The 19,073-nt window shown below is 35.9% G+C and overlaps 1 long non-coding RNA gene across 1 annotated transcript in view; it reads right to left on the bottom strand.

Annotated features, from left to right (window-relative positions):
- The window catches only part of LOC113929959, a 61,357-nt gene extending 43,170 nt beyond the window's left edge, over positions 1–18,187 (bottom strand). Inside the window, exons 1-3 of the long non-coding RNA XR_003522369.2 lie at positions 18,057–18,187; positions 16,583–16,924; positions 8,620–8,657 (exon numbers count right to left, since the gene is read on the bottom strand). This is a non-coding gene — a long non-coding RNA (uncharacterized LOC113929959). The remainder of the gene's footprint in view (positions 1–8,619; positions 8,658–16,582; positions 16,925–18,056) is intronic.
- Positions 18,188–19,073: the final 886 nt, after the last annotated feature.

The following is a 19,073-nucleotide window of genomic DNA, read 5'->3' as shown; positions in this document are numbered from 1 at the left end:
AACTTTTACATAGACATGGACGGGACTGGAGATTATGCTAAGTGAAATAAGTCAAGTAGAGAAAGTCAATTATTATATGGTTTCACTTATTTGTGGAACATAGGGAATAGCAGGGAGGACATTAGGAGAAGGAAGGGAAAAATGAAGGCAAGGGGATTAGAGGGGGAGACGAACCATGAGACACTATGGACTCTGAGAAATAAACTGAGGGTTCTAGAGGGGAGGGGGTTGGGGGGATGGGTTAGCCCAGTGATGGGTATTGAGGAGGGCACATTCTGCATAGAGCACTGGGTGTTATGAACAAACAATGAATCATGGAACACTACACCAAAACAAATGATGTAATATATGGTGATTAACATAACAATAAAAAATTAAAAAAAAAACTAATGATGTACTGTACGGTGAGTAACATAATAAAAAACAAAACAAAACAAAACTTCGCAGTAAGACTGGCCCAATTCATATACTAGCTATGTTAAGTGTAGACTAAACCTACTCTGATGGGTATATCTGAGACTCTAATTTATAACATTGCTTCTCTAAGAAAATACGTCCCTGATTTCCAAAGGAGCGACCAAGGAATAGTTTGGGTTAACAAAGGTCAACGGTATATTGGACACCTACTTGAGTGAGAACCTAGAGAGCATGCAGTTCAATAGTGTGATCAGCCCACCAAGTTGGATTTTTTTGTATCCTGTGAGACAGGGCAAGGACAGTGGGAGGCAAGCACTAGCTGAATCTTTTCTTTCTTTGATTTTCACAGTAGAGAACGGCAAGAGGTGGATGGCTATTTAAATGTCAGCTCTACCTTCTGTTGATTAGCTCATAGCATAATCTTTTTATAAAGGTCTACCAAAAAGTAATGAAATGATATTTCATTTCATACTGAGGGCACACTGTGTAAATAATTATGAAAGAAAGAAGAAACATTTATGGCAATGCAAGTCCCATGAGAAGCATAAAATGACACAAAAAAGGACATTGCATTTACTATTTTTAATATTCTGAATTACAAGTTTCAAGTATTTTAAATTCTGCATTAGAAGCAGGGGCTTTTTTTTTTTCTTTCACTATTCAAAATGTATGTGAGGTTTTCACTAAGATTCATCGGTTTTTCTATGAGTTCTATGATCCAAATCTAACCTCTCAGCTGGCTTCTTCCACCTTTCTCTTCTTATGATTTTATGTCCGATCTCCTCAAACTCACCCACTGACATCTCTTTTATTGATGCCAAATGTATAGTTTTCTCTTAGAAGTTTGTCCCTAAATCTTCATTGGTTGAAGATCACATCCCATTACCCTTTCTAAGTGACTTTTTGGTTTTGCTTTTCTAAACATATCAAAATAAACAAAATAACTAATTTCAGGGGTGCCTGGGTGGCTCATTCGGTTAAGTGTCTGCTTTCAGCTCAGGTCATAATCCCAGAGTCCTGGGATCGAGCCCCACATCAGGCTTCCTGCTCAGTGGGGAGCCTGCTTCTCTCTCTCCAGCTCCCCCGCTTGTGCTCTCTCTCTCTCTGAAATAAATAAATCTTTAAAAAAAAATAGTAATTTTGTGGAAACCTCAATACTTTGCCTTTCTTACATCAATTTATCTTTCACGTGGAGGTCACAGGTACTTTCAATAAGTGATACTGTCCAACAGATAATCTTTTATTGGAGAGGAAGTTTCCAGTGCTTTATTCTGCTTCTGTATTGTCTAGGCGAACGAGGTGAAACAATGCAACTTTAAAAATGCTCATTACAATCAGCTGAAAACCAGCACACTGAGTTTCTACTAAGAGGATAATATAGATTGAGGTTTATTGGAACTTAGAGAAAGCAAGCTTTGAATGAGCCAGCTCCAGCACTTGGAAGGCTATTTAAAGGCACCAAAAACTCTGCCAAAAGAGCACAGAGAGCAAAGGAAACAGCAGGGGAAAGTGATCTCTCAAGTGTATGGGAATAAAAATATTGTTTCTTATTTCAAAGAGTGCTTACCTCTGAGAATTACTGGTGCCCTGTCTAAACCCCATCTTAAAAATATATTAGTTTTTCCATGAAATAGAAATATAGTATATTAGAAAAATGCCCCATCCGTACACCCCTGTACAGATCCTTGAGTATATGAAAAGAGTAGGCCAGAAACCCAGTCAATAGTTTTGAGACCAAATTGCAATCTTGAGTCTAGGTAATAGAAAATAAGAAGTCAATTCCCCTCTATTCACACAGGAGGACAGTCTGCCTCTCACATTCCAGAGAGAGGGAACTCAACTGCCTACCTGCCTTGCCAAAACCTCAGGAGACCAGAAGGTGTATCAGACTCCTTATAGTCTGCCCTACTCCCTCTCTGCCACCTGATTCTCTCAAGAGTTTTCTGCAGGATTTGACTACGTTATGCTGCCAGTGCATTGGCTCAAATATGAAGTGTGATTTCTGCTTTCTCTCAGGGCTTTTCCAATACCCTAAGATAAGGCTGTGGCAAGAGACAGTGTGGCATGCACACATGAAACAGGAGACATTACTTGGTCACCCACCCAGGGAAGCTCTGAAAAGCAAGGGTGACAAGTGCTTTTCCTTGGGGATCTTTTGTGGACAATTTAAGAAATATTGTGTTTACTCCTCAGAAAATGATGGTGGGATCAGACTTCAGTGGCCACATCCAGGGAGCAATTTGGTAATGTGCTCTTGGGTGAACTCCTCTCCTATCCTTGTTCACTCACACTGGTGCCTAGTTCACTGCCTACATTGATCTCCCAGCACTTTCCAAATAAACCACCTATGTACAAATCCTTAGAGTTCAACCTATGCTTTCGGTAGAAACCCAAGCTAAGTTAGAGGGGAATCTAAATCCTAATCACAAACACTGGTAGTGGATTGGTGGTGGAACTCTATTTTCTCAATCACACAGCCAACAAGATTCATACAGAGATGTGTATCCAGGCACAGGAGAGTAAAGATTTTATTCAACGCTATTCAAGACTTAAATCTATAGAGACCATCAGTGAAAGGTGCTTTTTTTTTTTTTTTGATAATATTCCATTGGTTTGACTTCTTTAAACTGTTTCACTGAATCTCAGCCTACAAATGTTCTTCTCTTTTTTCCTTATCAAAATGTCCTACCTTTGGTTGTATTTTCCTAGTGTCTTAACCAAACTACTGTCTAGCCAGTCATTTTCCTTCTGGGTCTTCCTTGGCATAAAATTTGGAAGTAACCTTAAAATCTAGCCACCTCACGAGCCTAGTGAAAAAAGCTGAGGCTTAAAATTGTCAAAATAGCTGACCCAAGGTAGTCCAAATGGTTCATAGTCTTGATAGATCGCTTTCTCTACTGTTTTTTATCTCAACGGACAAACAGAGCTGTAATTATTTCTGGATGATAACTTAGCATTAAATCAATAAATACAATATTTCCTCCCTCAGAGATGTTCTCAGTATTTTGTTTTATTCATTTTATTCATTTCCCCCAAATACAGTAATTCTTATGTTCTATTATGTTAATCAGACATCATACTTTCTTTTCCAATGCCAGAGCCCCCACCTATGACATATAGTTAAAAAATTCTATTAAAATATTTTAACAATGCAATGAGTCAAATTCTCTATTTTATAGGATAATAAGATCAAAATGATAAAACTAGCATATTATGGGCAGGATATTCTGCCTCGTACAAAAATAATATGCATGTACAGTCTCAATTTCTTATAACACAAGTCAAATAAGATCATTAATGCTCTATTATCTGATTTGTGTTTATTAATATGTTCTGGAACTCAGATATAGGGGGTTGAGTTTATCAAACTCCTCAGCTTATTGCACAATGTCAACCTTGCTTAATAAAAGTTTCCTCTCTTGTATTCATCCATTCTCTAATTCTTTTGCTTATACCCTTACATCCCACTTTCCTTCCCCTTCATCCCCAGGCAACAATTTTAATATATTCAATGTGTTTGTTTACTTGAATATGCTTTTACAAAATGCAAATTGTACAATGTGCAAATATTTTAATTTACTTAAATGGCATTATGTTATGTATCTCATTATAGTACCCATTTTTTCACTAAGGATTATGCTTAAATATCCATTCAGAGTTTTGCTTCTGTTTAGAATGTGAAAACCACAAGAGAACATTGTTCCTACCCCAATAATAAGAAAAATCAAAGAAAATATAGGGAACTAGATTTTTTTTCTTTAGTCCATCAATGAGCTGAAGTCTCAAGGAAATGAGGTTAATTGACATTCAAAGCATGATAAATTCCTCCAAGGAAAGATAAGATAGGATGTACAAACTATTTTTGCACTGGCAAAGCCCAAGACAGAAAAACAGTACCTGTTGCCGTGGGTAAGGAAAAAAAAAACTGAAATGTCAACAAACACATGAAGGCGGAGTATCGGCTTGTATGACAGGTTAAAATCCCTGAAAGTCCCCAAAACAGAAGGAATTTCTAGCTATCTTCCGGATTTTTCTCATGAGCCTTCAGCAGGTGTCCATGAGAAGGAGAGGAGGCAAGAAAGGACACTTGAGAACGTTTTCCTTGGTAAAGGAAACCTAGAGGTGATGATCACCTGTGGAACAGGCATGAAATGCATGAGTGACTATGACTCTTCTCTCATTTAAAGCAAAAGCTGTCCTCCTTTAGATATGGGGCAGGAAGCCTTCCTTCCCTTTGATCCCAGAAATAGGTCAGCTTTCACTGGGGAAGAGATAAAACAAAAGCTGTCTGTCTCCTAGGGAAAACAGGAGCGCCTCCCTTGTTCTGGTTCCAGGCAAAGGTTAGCTGCTGCTACTGGAAGGGTAGAAAGTTTCTTGTTTCAGACATCCTACATAAGTGTAAAGCAGAGTGGTATTGCCAATGAAAGAGAAACAAGGAATAAGCTTGTGTTTGAAAACCCCTGGGCCAGACCCCCCACCTATGACAGGCAGTTTGACTGCTATGTGGGGAGGAAGAAAAATGCTGAGGGTGAGCCCCTTCTGCAATCCTTAGGGTCCAGGGTCACAGGAACTAATGACTAGACTGTCTCAACCCCACACAACCTGACAGAAGCAAAGAAACACAGATTTCTAAAAGTATTAGATATCTCAGTTTCTACTCTTCTTTTCCACATAATATGTAAAATCTAACAAAAAAATGATTTCAAGAGACACAAATAACCTTGAGAAAAGGACTTACCATCAAAAGATAAAACAGTCTACAAAACCAGACTTAGAGATTGTCCATATGCTGAAAATATTTGACAGGGACTCTAAAATAACTTTAATAAATATGTTTACAAATCTAGTGAATATATGGACAACATGGATGAACAGATGGGAATTCTGACAGAAAGATGGATATGTTAAGAACATCAATAGAAAATAACAGGTTTTTTAAAAATCCTATCAAAGTCAAAATTTTCCTTTTATAGGCTTCTTTTCAGATTGGACACATTAAAAATAATCATGAATTAGAGCACATTTTGGTAGAAATTCTCCAAAGTGAATTATAAATATTAAAAGAGTGACAGAAAGAAAACGACAAAATACCCAAGACCATTAGCAAATAGTAGAATGTATGTGTACTTAGAGTCCCAATATTAGAAGAGAGAAAGAGAACAGGATTGTAGAAATACCTGAAAAGATAATGGGTGAGAACTTCACAACACTAATGAAAGACACAAACCATAGATGTGAGAAGCTCAGAGAATGCAAAGCAGGATAAAATGAGGAATAACATATACAGGTACATGATAAAAAAAAAAAAAACTCCTGAAAATCAAAGATGAATAGACATTATTAAAGTTGCCCAAGCTAGAAATATATTACATATAGGAAAACAAAGACAACAATGACATCAGACATCTCATCAGAAAGTATGCAAGCCAGAAGACCATAACAACATATCGTACTGAAAGAAACAACAGTCAACCCAGAACTCTAAAATAAATGTTAATGTAAGTTATTCAAACAGAATATGGTAACATAACTTTTTAACTACACACAAAAAAATGAACTGACAGGTGTAGTAAAAATATAAGAAAATATAAACTGTATTTTCCTTATTTTTAATCTCTTTATAAGATAAAGTTCAAACCAAATGATAATAATATATTTTAGTGGTAATGATATATGTAAAAGTAAAATATATGACAGCAATAATGCAAATGGTGGAAAAAGATGGTGAAATGGAAGTATACTCTAGTTTCTTACAAAATATGTGAAGTAGTACAATATTCTTTGAAGGTAGATCATTGTACTCTCAAGACATATACTGGAAACCCTAGAACAACCATTAAAGCAATGAAAAGAAGTAGAACCAATAAGCTATTTGTGGAGATAAAATGGAAAAGTGAACAGTTAATACCAACAACTCACAAAAAGAGGAAAGTAGAACAGAAACATGGGACAAACTAAAAACAAAAAGTAAGAAGATATATCAATATTTGCTACATATCACTATGACATAGCAGTCCTAACATATCAATAATTGCTTTAGATGTAATTTATCTGAACACTGTAATAAAAGCTGGAGATCGAAAATTCAAGTAACAAAGACACACCCAGTTATATGCTGTTGAAAAGATGATGGAAAATGAAAAGAATAATGAAAAGAAAATTGCAGTGGCTACATAAATACCAAAAAAAGCATACTTCAAAACAAGGAATCTTACCAGAGAGTAAAGTCAATGAATTGATACTTAAGAAACATTCAACACAACAACATCAGAATCAACAATTTTTTCAAGGGGACATAAAACATTGAACAAGAGAGACTAAAACCTCACAGATCAAACCTCAACAAATGTAAAAGAATTGAAATCATACCGAATACATTATCTGACCACAACAAAGCTGAACTATCAGTATAAATAGCAATATGTATGAAAATTCTCAAGCAATCACAAAGTAAACAACACATTTCTATGTAGCCTCTGGTACAAAGAAAACACACGGCAAATTAGATGATATTTTGAACTGAATGAACATTACAAGAAAGTTCTGAGAATAATGATGTTGTCTCCTAATGTAATAAACTGGAAAGAGAGGAGCAAAGTAAATGCAAAGCAAGCAGAAGGAAAGAAGTAATAAAAAGTGCAAAAAAAAAAAAAAGATAAAGCCAAAGAAAAAGTTAAATAAGACAAAAATATTTTTTAAGATTAATGAACCTGATAAGACTCTAGGCAGATTTATAGGGCGAAAAAAATAGCTTACTGGTGTCTGGGGAAAAAAGAGAGTATAGCACTGTTATCTCCTATTGGCATTAACTGAACAATTAGGAAATAATATACTTTATGACAATACATTTGATAACTATGTAAAATGGACAACTCATTGAAAGATATAAATCAAATCTCACTCAAGAACAAATTTACACATGAATATCAAGGAAATTAAATATATACTTCTCAAAAATCAAACTCCAAGTTCAGTTGCTTTTATGGTAAGTTCTACCAAACATTTAAGGACTAAAAACCAACTATACACAAACTGTTCTGTAAAATACAACATTAAATAATGCCTTCTACCACATTTTATGAGACCTTATTATCCTGACAATAAAGACATTATCAGAAAAGTGCAGACCAATATCGCTTATAACATAGACTCAAAATCATTAACAAAGTATTATCTAAGTCCAATATATAAAACAATAAATACATGGGTAGCTTCATCCAAGAATGAAATAATTTTGTAATACTTGACAATCCATCAATATGATTCACCAATAACTACATACTACAAAAAACTACAAAATCACATGATCGTTTTAATAGACATACAAAAAGCATTTGAAAAAAGTTAAAATTTTATTAATCAAAAAATTCTCAGCCAAGTGGTAACCTCCTTAGACTAATAAAGATTATCTATGAAAAACCAACAGTAAATATTTTACTTAGTAGTGAAAGATGGAATTCTTTACCTCTATGATTAAAAAAGACAAAAATGTTCAATCCTAACTTTTCTCATTAGACTTGTACCGGAGGTTCCAGAAAACTCAGACTTGGGGTGGGGGGGATTGATGGGGAAATGAGTAAAGGGTCAAAAAAGTACTAACTTCCAGTTATAAAATAAATGTCATGGGGATATAATGTACAGCTTGGTGACTAGTTAATAACACTATATTGTATATTTGTAAGTTGCTAAGAAAGGTCTTAAAAGTTGTCAGAAGACAAAAAATTTTAATTATGTGGTGATAGATATTAACTAGACATATGGTGGTGTTTATGTGACAACATATACATGTATTGAATTATTATGCTGTGCATCTAAAACTAGTATGTTATATTTCTATTTTATCTCAACTAAAAAAAAAAAAAAACCAAAAAACAAACAAAAAAAAAACCTCTCAAAACCCAACAGCAAAGAACAAAATGATGTAAATAGAAAATAGGCAAAAGATATGAAGAGACATTTTACTGAAATGGATATATTTGGCAAATAAACACACGAAAAGATATTCAACCATTAAGAAATGCAAATCAAACCACCACACCCAATTGGATGGCTACAAAAAAAAAAAAAAAGACCACATCGGGCATTGGTATATATGTGAAGTGATTAAATCTCTTATCCGTGGTTGATGGGGCATGTTAAATGATACGATCACTTTGGAAAACAGTTTGGTAGTTTCTTAAAAGAATAATGTTAGGCACTCACCAGTATATGATCAAGCCATTCCGCTCCTAGAAATTGACCTAAGATAAAAGAAAACATGTGTCAATTCAAAGATTTGTACTTAGATGTTTATAACAACTCTATGTGTAATAGCCAAAAACTGGAAGCAACAGTAATGTTAAACAGATAAATGAATACACAAACTAGTAGAGCCACACAATGGAATGCTAAGTAGAAATAAAAAGGGATTATTAACACATAACAGCATGGATCAATCTCAAAATAATTATGATGAGTGAAAGAAAACAAAGAAAAACAGTATATGCTATGATTTCATTTATACAAGACTCTAGAAAATGTAAACTAATCTATAGTAACAGAAGTCAATAAAGCTATTATAAATTAAACATGATATATATTTTATTAACAGATTTATAAAGATAAAATTGTCATATAGTAAATTGCACAGATTTAAAGGGATATGTATATTATTTAAATTTTCTATTATATATGTAAATACACTATTATGTATATATGCATTATATATACATATACTTTATGTGTGTGTGTACATATACACACATAGATACATATATGTGTATATATACATATGTATACATACACACATAATTTTAAGACTGCCTTAATTTCCAAAGTAAAGCCGTTGAGAGCAATAGTCCCTATTACATTAAAAAATCACTTAGAAGAAAAAATAAACAAATACAGAACATATTGGAAAGGAGAAGTAATTTGACAGCAACATACCCTCTACATAGAAAATCCCAAGAAATCCAGAGAAAGGCCACTTGAGTAAGGGATTTATCAAGGCCACAGATTACATGTCAAGATACAGAAATCAACTGTATTTTTATATACTGGCAAATAAAATCGGTAACTTTAAATTTTAAAAACAAATGCTCACAATGTTCCATCAATAAGCATGAAATACTTAAGGGTCACTTTAACAAAATATATGCAAGACCTGTACACTGAAAACTTCAAAACACTGTTGACAGAAATCAAGTACATGAAGAAGCTGACCCATATTTATCATCAGAAGTCTCATATTTAAGACTGTTCTTTTTTTTTTATCTTCATATTTACTGATCTTAAAATTCAGTAAAATTTCAACCAAAATTCTGGGAATATTTTTGTGTTAATTGGGAAGCTGACTCTGAAAATTATATTGAAAAGCTAGGGATAGAAAACTGCAAAAAAATAATTTTGGAAAATAACAAAGCTAGATACTACTACTTGATGTCAGTACTTACTGTAAAGCTACAGTAATCAGTAAATCTTAAAGGTCTTATATACAGCCTTTGAAATTAGATAGCTAGATGATTGATAGGTAGGTAGATAGATAAACAATAGATGATAGATGATAGATTGACAGAAGGACTCATGGACCTGTCAATGGAACAAAATAGAAATATACCTACACAAACATGCATATATGGTGCCACGTTAATTCAATAAAAAAAAGCTATTGATGCTTACCTAAAACCCTACACAAAAATTCAAAATGATTACAGACAAAAGTTTAAGTCATAAATACATAAAATACATAGAAGTAAACATTGAAAATTATTGGTTACAACAAATTACGTCTTAGACAGGATACCAAAAGCAAAAAGCATAAAAGAAGAAAATGAGGGCGCCTGGGTGGCTCAGTTGGTTAAGCGACTGCCTTCGGCTCAGGTCATGATCCTGGAGTCCCGGGATCGAGTCCCGCATCGGGCTCCCTGCTCAGCAGGGAGTCTGCTTCTCCCTCTGACCCTCTTCCCTCTCATGCTATCTTTCATTCTCTCTCTCTCAAATAAATAAATAAAATCTTAAAAAAAAAAAAGAAGAAAATGAGATAAATTGGATTACATGGAAATAAAGAAAATGTCTATTCTCAAAGATCCTGTTAGAAAATGAAAATACAAGCCAGAGACTGGGAGAAAATGTTGCAGAACACGTAGCTGTTAAAGGACTGGTAGCCACAACATAAAAAGAACTTTTACAACTGAACGTAAGAAGACAAACAAGCCAATACAGAAAGGACAAAAAATTGGTTGTGACACTTCAACAGAGACAATAAACAAATGGCTCATAAAGTGCCTGAAAGTGACACTCAAATGCATTAGCTATCAAGAAAATGTAAATAAAATCTGTAACAATATACTAGTAAACATCTGCTACAATGACTAAAACTAAAAAGCTTGACATTAGCAAATGATGATGTAAAGGTTGAGCTACTGGGACCCTTATGCATTGCTAATCGGAATGTAAAATGGTGTGATCACTTGGAAACCACTTCAGCAATTTCTTTTAAAGTTCAATATACACTTCCCAAAGGTTCCAGCTATTCAACTCCCAGGTATTTATTCCAAAGAAATGAAAACATATGTTCATACAAGTATCTATATGCAAATGTTCATAGCAGCTTATTCAAAATAGACCAGATCTGGAAATAACCCAAATATCCCTCACCTGGTGAAAGAAAAAACACATTTTGGTTTCAGCCCAATAACAGACTACTACTCAGCAATACCAAAAACTGTTGATAATGTTCTTATCAGAATAATCTCAAAAACATACTGTTAACAGAAAAAATCCTGGCAAAACAGACTACCATAGAGTATGATTCTGTTTCTATAATACGGTAAATAAAAGAAAAACTGCAGGGATAGAAAATAAAACAGCATACATCTATTGAGATGATGATATCATTTTCTTTCATTCTATTAACGTGATGTATCACACTGAATGATATATATATATATATATAAAATCAACTTTGCAGCCCAGAGATAAACCCCACTTGATCATGGTGAATGATCTTTTCAATGTGCTGCTGACCTTGGACTGGTAGTATTTTATTGACAATTTTTGCCTCTGTATTCATCAGGGATGTTTGTCTATTGTTTTCTAGTATTGTCCTTTCACGGTTTTGATATCAGGATAATGCTGGCCTTGAAAAATGAGTTTGAGGGTGTTCTCTACTCTTCTTGGAAGTGTCTGGGAAAGATAGATGCTAATTCTTTAAATGTTTGGTGACATGCATCAGGAAAGCCACTTGGTCCTGGGCTTTTCTTTTGGGGAAGTTTTTGATTCCTGATTCAATCATCTTACTAACAACTGGTCCACTCAGATTTTCTATTTCTTCCTGATTCAATCTTGCCAAGTTGTTTTCTGAGAATTTTTCCATTTCTTCTAGGTCCTCCAGTTTGTTTGCATATAGTTCTTCATGGTAGTAGCCTCTTATAATCCTTTGAATATCTATGGTATCAGCTGTAATGTCTCCTTTTTTATTTATAGCTTTGTTAATTTGGATTCTTCCACTTTTTTCCTTGGTTGGTCTAGCTAATTCATCAACTCTGTTCATCTTTTCCAAGAACGCAATCTTCGTTTGGTTAATTTTTTCTGTAGTTTTTCTGTTCTCTATTTCATTTATTTCTGCTCTAATCTTTACTATTTCCTTTCTTCTGCAAACTTTGTGTTCACCTTGTTCTTCTTTTCCTAGTCCTTTAAGGCGGAGACAGGTTGTTTATTTGGGTACTTTCTTGCTTCTTACTAGAGGCATTTCTTGCTTTCAGTGTCTTTAGAACTATATTTGTTGCATCCTGTAAGTTCCGGTATGTTGCTTTTCTATCTTTGTTTGTTTCAGGAAACTTTTTATTTCCCCTTTAATTTTTTCTTTGATCCATTGGTTGTTCAGGGAGTATCATTTAGTTTCCACGTATTGATGATTTTTCAAGTTTTCCTGTTGTTACTGATCTCTTAGTTTTATGCCACTGTGATCATGAAAGATACGTGGTATGATTTCAATCTTCTTGAATTTGCTAAGACTTATTTCATGGTCTAACATATGGTCCTGGGAAATGTTCTATGTTCACTTGAGAAGAAAGTGTATTCTGCTGTTATTGGATAGAGTGTTTTGTAGGTCTATAAGGTCCATTTGGTCGATAGTGTTGTTTCCTGACTGACTTTCTGTCTGGATGATTTATCCATTGTTGAAAGTGAGGTATTAAAATGCTCAAATATTATCATATTACTGTTTATTTCTCCTTTTAGCTCTTTTAGTTTTTGCTTCCTATATTTAGGTACTCCAATGATGGACACATAAATATTTATAATTATTCTAACTTCTTCAGTTAGAATGGATTGGATTGTTAGAACAGTTGGAATGGATTGCTGGCTTAGTTACCTACTCAATGATGACCCTTCATCATTATATAATGATCTCTTTTGTCTCTTTTTACCTTTTTTTTTTTTTTTAATTTACAGCCTCTTCTGTCTGATGTAAGCATAGCTACCTCTGGTTTTTGTTGTCATTTTGAAACATCTGCTTGAAACATCTCATTCCATCCAATCATCACTCTATGTGTGTCTCCAATGCTAAAGCGAATCTCTTGTAGGCAAAATATTGTTGAATTTTATTTAATACATTCAGACATTCCGTGTCTTTTGATTGGAGAAATTAATTTGTTTACATTTAAAGTAACTGCTGATAGGTAAGGGTTTACTATTTCCATTGTGTTACTTGTTTTCTGGTTGTTTTGTAGATCCATTTTGTTTGTTTGTTGATCCTGCTATCTTCTTTGGTGTGTTTTGATGTCCTTTGGTGGAGAAATTCTTTTGACTTCTCTATTGTGTCCTTCTCCATGTAATTACTGCAAGATTTTCCCTTGTGGTTACTGTGAGGCTTACATAAAATATCTTAAACTAATGACACCCTATTTTAAACTGATAACAACTTAACTTCAGTAGAATTCATATATGTCCCAGTTTTACTTCTTCTCCCCTCATATACTAGGTTATTGCTGTTACAACTTAATATAATTTTTATACTGGGTATCTGATAACAGATTCTTTTATTTATGGGTGTTTTTGCTGTTTTTTTTTAACTTGTACACTAGAGCTGTAAGTTACACACAACTACTACCATATTGCATATTCTAACTATCATTATGTATTTATCATACCAGGGAAATTTACGCTATTTTTTTTTTAATGTTAGTGTTCTTTTACTGCCATTCTAAGAACTCCTAGGGCATTTCTTGCAATGTAGGTCTGGTGGTAATTAACTTCTTCAGCTTTTGTTTGTTTGAGAAAGGCTTTTTCCTCCTTTATTTCTGAAGGACAACCACTGAGTATAGCATTCTTGATCATTATTATTTTTCAATATTTTTAGTATGTTAACCCATTATCTCCTGTCCTGAAAAGTTTTTATTGAGCGTCTACCAATAATCTTATGATATTATGGGAGTTATCTTTTATGTAACTTTTTTTCTCCTGCTCTTTACTCCCTTTACTCTTTTTCATTCTTTTCATTTACATTTTTTCATTCATTCTCTTTTTGCTCCTCAGCCTGGGTAATTTTCATTGTTCTATTCTCCAGGTCACTGATTCTTTCTTCTGCATGGTCAATCTACTTTTCAAATACTCTTTTAAATTCTTTAGTTCAGCTATTGTATTTTTCAACTCTAGGAATTCTGTTTTTGTTTTTGATGGCTGATGTTTCCTTATCAAAGTTCTTGTTTTGTTTATACACTGTTTCCCTAACTTCATTTAGTTATTTGTGTTTTCTTATAGTTCACTAAACTTCCTTAAGAGAATTATTCTGAATTCTTTGTCTGGTGGTTCATAGATCTCCATTTCTCTAGGGTCAGTTACTGGAGCTTTATTAGTATCCTTTAGTGGTGTCTTATTTAAATATATTTACTTATATTTCATGATCCTTGATTCTTTATGTTGGTACCTGGGCACTTGAGTAATGGGGCTCCTCTTCCAGGCTTTACAGGTTTGCTTTGTCAGAGACTGTTCTTTACTAGTCAGCTCAGTTTGGGTTTCAGGTGTGTCTACTGGTAATGTCTTTGGACAGGCAGGACTTGTTGTTATGGTCTATTTTTGGGTGAAGCAACGGATCACACTCTGAAGATGGGAATGAGAGGATGTGCCACTGGCTGAGAACAGTTGGAATGGATTGCTGGCTTAGTTGCCTACTGAACCGGGGCTGCAAGATAGGCCCCATGGTTTCCTGAATTCTCTGGTAAGGCTTACTAACATTCAGGACTGGGTACTATATTCAGTAACAGATAGAGCCATAAATTACCTTCCCTGCCCTAGACGGGCAGCAGGACAAGGCCCAGGGCCTGTATAACTTGTTGGTTGTGGGCCCAATCCAGGCCTGAGTGTGCACTGAAATCCCCGGTCAGGCGAGGCCACCTGTTTTGCTCTGCAGATGGAGGAAGCCACAGGCTGTGTTCTCTATTCAAGGGCCCCTTTGTGTAGGGCTGTTGAATACACTACATAGCTTCCCATGTGCTCTGGTTAGGTTTCCGGGTTGGACAAGCTGAAGACTGTGTTCAGCGAGAAGGGGGGCTATGAATTAGATTCCCTGCTTGGGTGCAACGGGTCAATCAGCTCTAAAACTTGTAAAGCTCTTTTTTTGTTGTTTTAAGTCAACCTACACCCCAAGGTGCGTGACTGAGCAGAGCCACTAGTTTTGCTCTACAAACCACCAGCTCTGTTTGTCCTTCTCTTGGGTCAAGTGCTGCTAGGGAGCAAAGCTTCTAGGAACTGCCTCCAGTCCTTTTAGTCAGGTGGAGCCAGAAGATCTCTGCAAAGATGAGGCTCTGTCTCAGCTCCCTTGCCTGGCTGGAGGGTAAGGGGCTACTCTGACCTACTCTCAATTTCCCACACACGCTGTCCAGTTGGGGGATGGGGGCAGGAGGTACCCTCAGCCTTGTCTATCAATTAATCCCCCTAGTATGCACAGGAAGCCTCTGTGCTTAGTCTTGGCTTTACTCTAGGGGCAGTCATCTCTGCCTGCCCACCTCGAGTTCAAGCACCAATGGGTCTCACAGTTTCCAGATGTAAAAAGATATTCTGTTCAAATGGAACTGGAAGGCACTCTCCACAGCAGGTGGGCTGTGATTCAGCTCCTTGCTAGGGTGTGGGCAAAGCAGACTCTAGGGCCAGCAGAAATCCTTATTTGAAGATCTGAGTCAGGCAAATTTGCATCCCACCTAGCTTCCCAACCAAAGTGCACGTCTGACTTGCTTCTGTAGATGAGTAAAGCTACTGTTGGGATTGCTACTTGGGAAATGCAGGTCTAAACTCAATGTGCCAAGATCTTGCTGGTTGTTACAAGCCCTTTCCTCCCACTCTGTCACAGTCAGACTCCCAGTGGCTGGGAACCCCAGAGTCCTCTGCAACCCCACAGGGCAAGTTCAGAGTAATAGTTCCCACAAAGGGAACCACAATGCCAGAAAGGGCTGGTTGTCCTTCTTGGGTTCACTTTTCTCACTGGAAGAACCAGAGTCTCAAGGGAATCTCTCCAGGTAGTGCTGTGCTGGCCTGAGAGAAAGGCAACATGGTCCACACGCAGCTGCTTCTCTTACTACCTTCTATGCAACATGTCTTCAGTTCTGTGGCACAGGTGGCACTTTGGCCTCACCTTTGTGTGTTCCAGGAGTTTCTTGGTCATGTCTTATTCATAAATAGTTGTTAGCTGTTCTTGTAAGGGGGACCAAAGTCAGGAATGGCCTAGGTCACCATCTTAGCAATGTGACTTTCCTATCTTAATTTATTCTGATTATTGTTGCATTTACCTGACTGTAGAGGCTTGTGAAAACTCATCAAACAGTACACTTAAAAAGGTAAAACTTAATGCTTGTGAACTTAATAAACTTAACTTTATAAAACAGAAAGATCTATCCCTGTTGCTATGTATACGTGTAATTCACTGTTTTGAATCACGGAAAGATTCACCATGATATACATTTACTTACAAACTCTTCAACTTCTGATCGTCAACACTGTCGTAATTAACACCCTCACACATGTATACGAAAATTTCTATAGATTATATACAGAATATAGGCCTGAAAACAAAACTGTTGAGTCATAAGATACATGCCATTAGTGTGCCACCATAAGACCAATTTCCTCTCCTAGAAACTATGCCAGCCTGTATTTAGTACTTCCGTCTATGTGGGAGGTTAAAATGACTTACGTAAGATCATCTGTCTGAGGTGACATGCTATGCCTGTAGCTTCACAAACTATTCAAAACACCTGCACAGAAATAACTTTTTTCATTTCTCATTGTTCCCTGTCCATTTGGTCCCCAATTGTTGTTGTTTTCATCTTCCCATAGTTACATTAGGCTTTCTGAAATTGGCCAGCCCCGGTCAAGTTATACGTCACAAAAGTCTTTAAATTCTTCTCTGAATTATTTTGTTTCTTCTCTTTTATTTCAATTAGGCTTGCTGGCTGTCTGAGAAAATTCTCTCTTCAAATTCCGATTTGATTTTAACACTTTTTTTCCCTTGTGCTGTGACCCACAATTCTTATTTCTAAAGGAAAACAAGCAAAACTGAGTTAGCTACCCAGATTTTCAATAGTCAGACATCTGCAAAAACTCATATGCTTAAATGCCATCCTAAACCTCTTCTTTGTCACATTTGGAAAAATGGAATGATTAATATCTATGGTGTGCATATTTTTGGAGGCAGTTTGGGAGTTTCAGGCTCAAATTCTTATGTGAGCAAAACCGAATACATCGTGTTTTGAAACTTTACCATCACATAAGCAATTAGATTGCCTGCATGTATCACAATCTATATTTTTAGAATTCTTTAGTGCCTTTCTCAATAAGGTATTTGTCAAATTAATCATGGGTTTTTCTCCTAGCTGTTTGACCTATATTCTTAGTTCAATTTCTTGCATTGCATGTCCTAAGTAGAGCATTAAATTCTTCTGCTTTTCTGTAATTAAGCACAGAAGAGTAATCTAATATTTACATTTGCCATGGAATGTTATGTATATTTAAGAATTTTTATGGAGAAGTCACTAGAGAACACCTATTTTTATGATTAAGGGACAAGACAGTTCCAGTATTTTACACTATACCTTAATGAAGTAAATTCACAGCACCTTGCTTAATTCATTTCATAAAATTTGTTTTGCACGGTTTTGTGTGAATTACACACTTATGATTAGTCTACTTCCAATAATTAACCATTAAGAACCGATCTATAAAGAGTTAACGCAATGAACTATTTTCAGGCACCACAGAAGACTTTATTTACTTCCAGGTACCTGTCTAGCAATGCCTTATTATTTTAAGCACCTTCAGTAATTTACATGTCTTATAATTAACATTATTCCTAAGTATGTCCAAGTTTAATAAGATTTCACTCTTTTTGTTTGTTCCTAACTTCAGCCACGTATATCTAAGCAAGTATCATAGACTCATTTAGAAAGAGTCTGGGACCTTGGAACAAACACCACAGTCCAATTTTCCCTGAAGTTGATTGTATGCTGAATATATTAAGCAATCAATTATTTGGCTAGAGAGTATAAACATTACAGTTTCTTTTGGCTTTGGTTAAAGCCCATGTGTTCTTCAACATGCCTGTCTAAAACTGTCCCAAGCAATCTCCAATCTACACCAAGCAGAGGCATAGCAACCTACGGAGTACACACCGAGAGCTGGTTCAGCAGAAAGAGACAAAGCCAGGAGACAAAATTTGTGCAGATTTCTGACTGCCATCTAGGCACAGGGTGCTTTGGACACCTAGCCTCAGGATGCTCCCTGAGCCCAGCACTGCTGTGGCAAGTAGCTTGGGGCAGGAGTAATCTGCCAGCATCGTGCCTCAGCAGCATCCCGTGTTTCTCCGCCACCACATCATGGCACCTCCTAAAAACGTGTTCAGCCATTCTGACGCATGTGCGTAATTTGATTGCGCTTGCCAAGACAACAAAGCAAAACCATGACGAAAGCGGTATCGTCTATCAAAAGGTGATACGCGCAGCATATGCGGAAAGACCCACAGGATTTTAAGGTTAATTGGATAACTCATGGTATTTCCTTGGCATAAAACAGTAAGTAGATAGGTGAGACTTTTTTCAGACACTATTAAATGAATCCCTTTTCATCTTAAAAAAAAAACCCAGAAAACTCGGGCGCCTGGGTGGCTCAGTTGGTTAAGCGACTGCCTTCGGCTCAGGTCATGATCCTGGAGTTCCGGGATCGAATCCCATATCGGGCTCCCTGCTCGGTGGGGAGTCTGCTTCTCCCTCTGACCCTCTTCCCTCTAGTGCTCTCTGTCTCTCATTCTCTCTCAAATAAATAAATAAAAAATCTTTAAAAACAAAACAAACAAACAAAACTGTCATTCACCTCACTACTATTTCCGAAGTGGTTATCCAAAGGAAAATAGAAATGTCAAACTAGTTAGAAGAAAGGCTATCAGTGTATTTCCAAAAAGAACTTGCCTTCTCATTTTAACACGGACACAGAAGAGCAAAGGTATTTACTTACTTAACGGTTGTTAGTTGGCTTTGCCGTCAGTGATACAAAACCTCTTTTCTGTAGCCTCGGGGACATCTTATTAATAGAAATTAACATCTGATTCTTATTAACATTTCCACAACATTATATCCAGCAGATCAAAATATCCAGACTCCATTATTCTTTTGCGAATACCTGACTAGTCCCCA

Source organism: Zalophus californianus, chromosome 5, assembly GCF_009762305.2.
Source record: "Zalophus californianus isolate mZalCal1 chromosome 5, mZalCal1.pri.v2, whole genome shotgun sequence".
Lineage (NCBI taxonomy): Eukaryota > Metazoa > Chordata > Mammalia > Carnivora > Otariidae > Zalophus > Zalophus californianus.
Note: the sequence above shows the minus strand (reverse complement) of the source record. Positions and strands in the feature narration are given on the sequence as shown.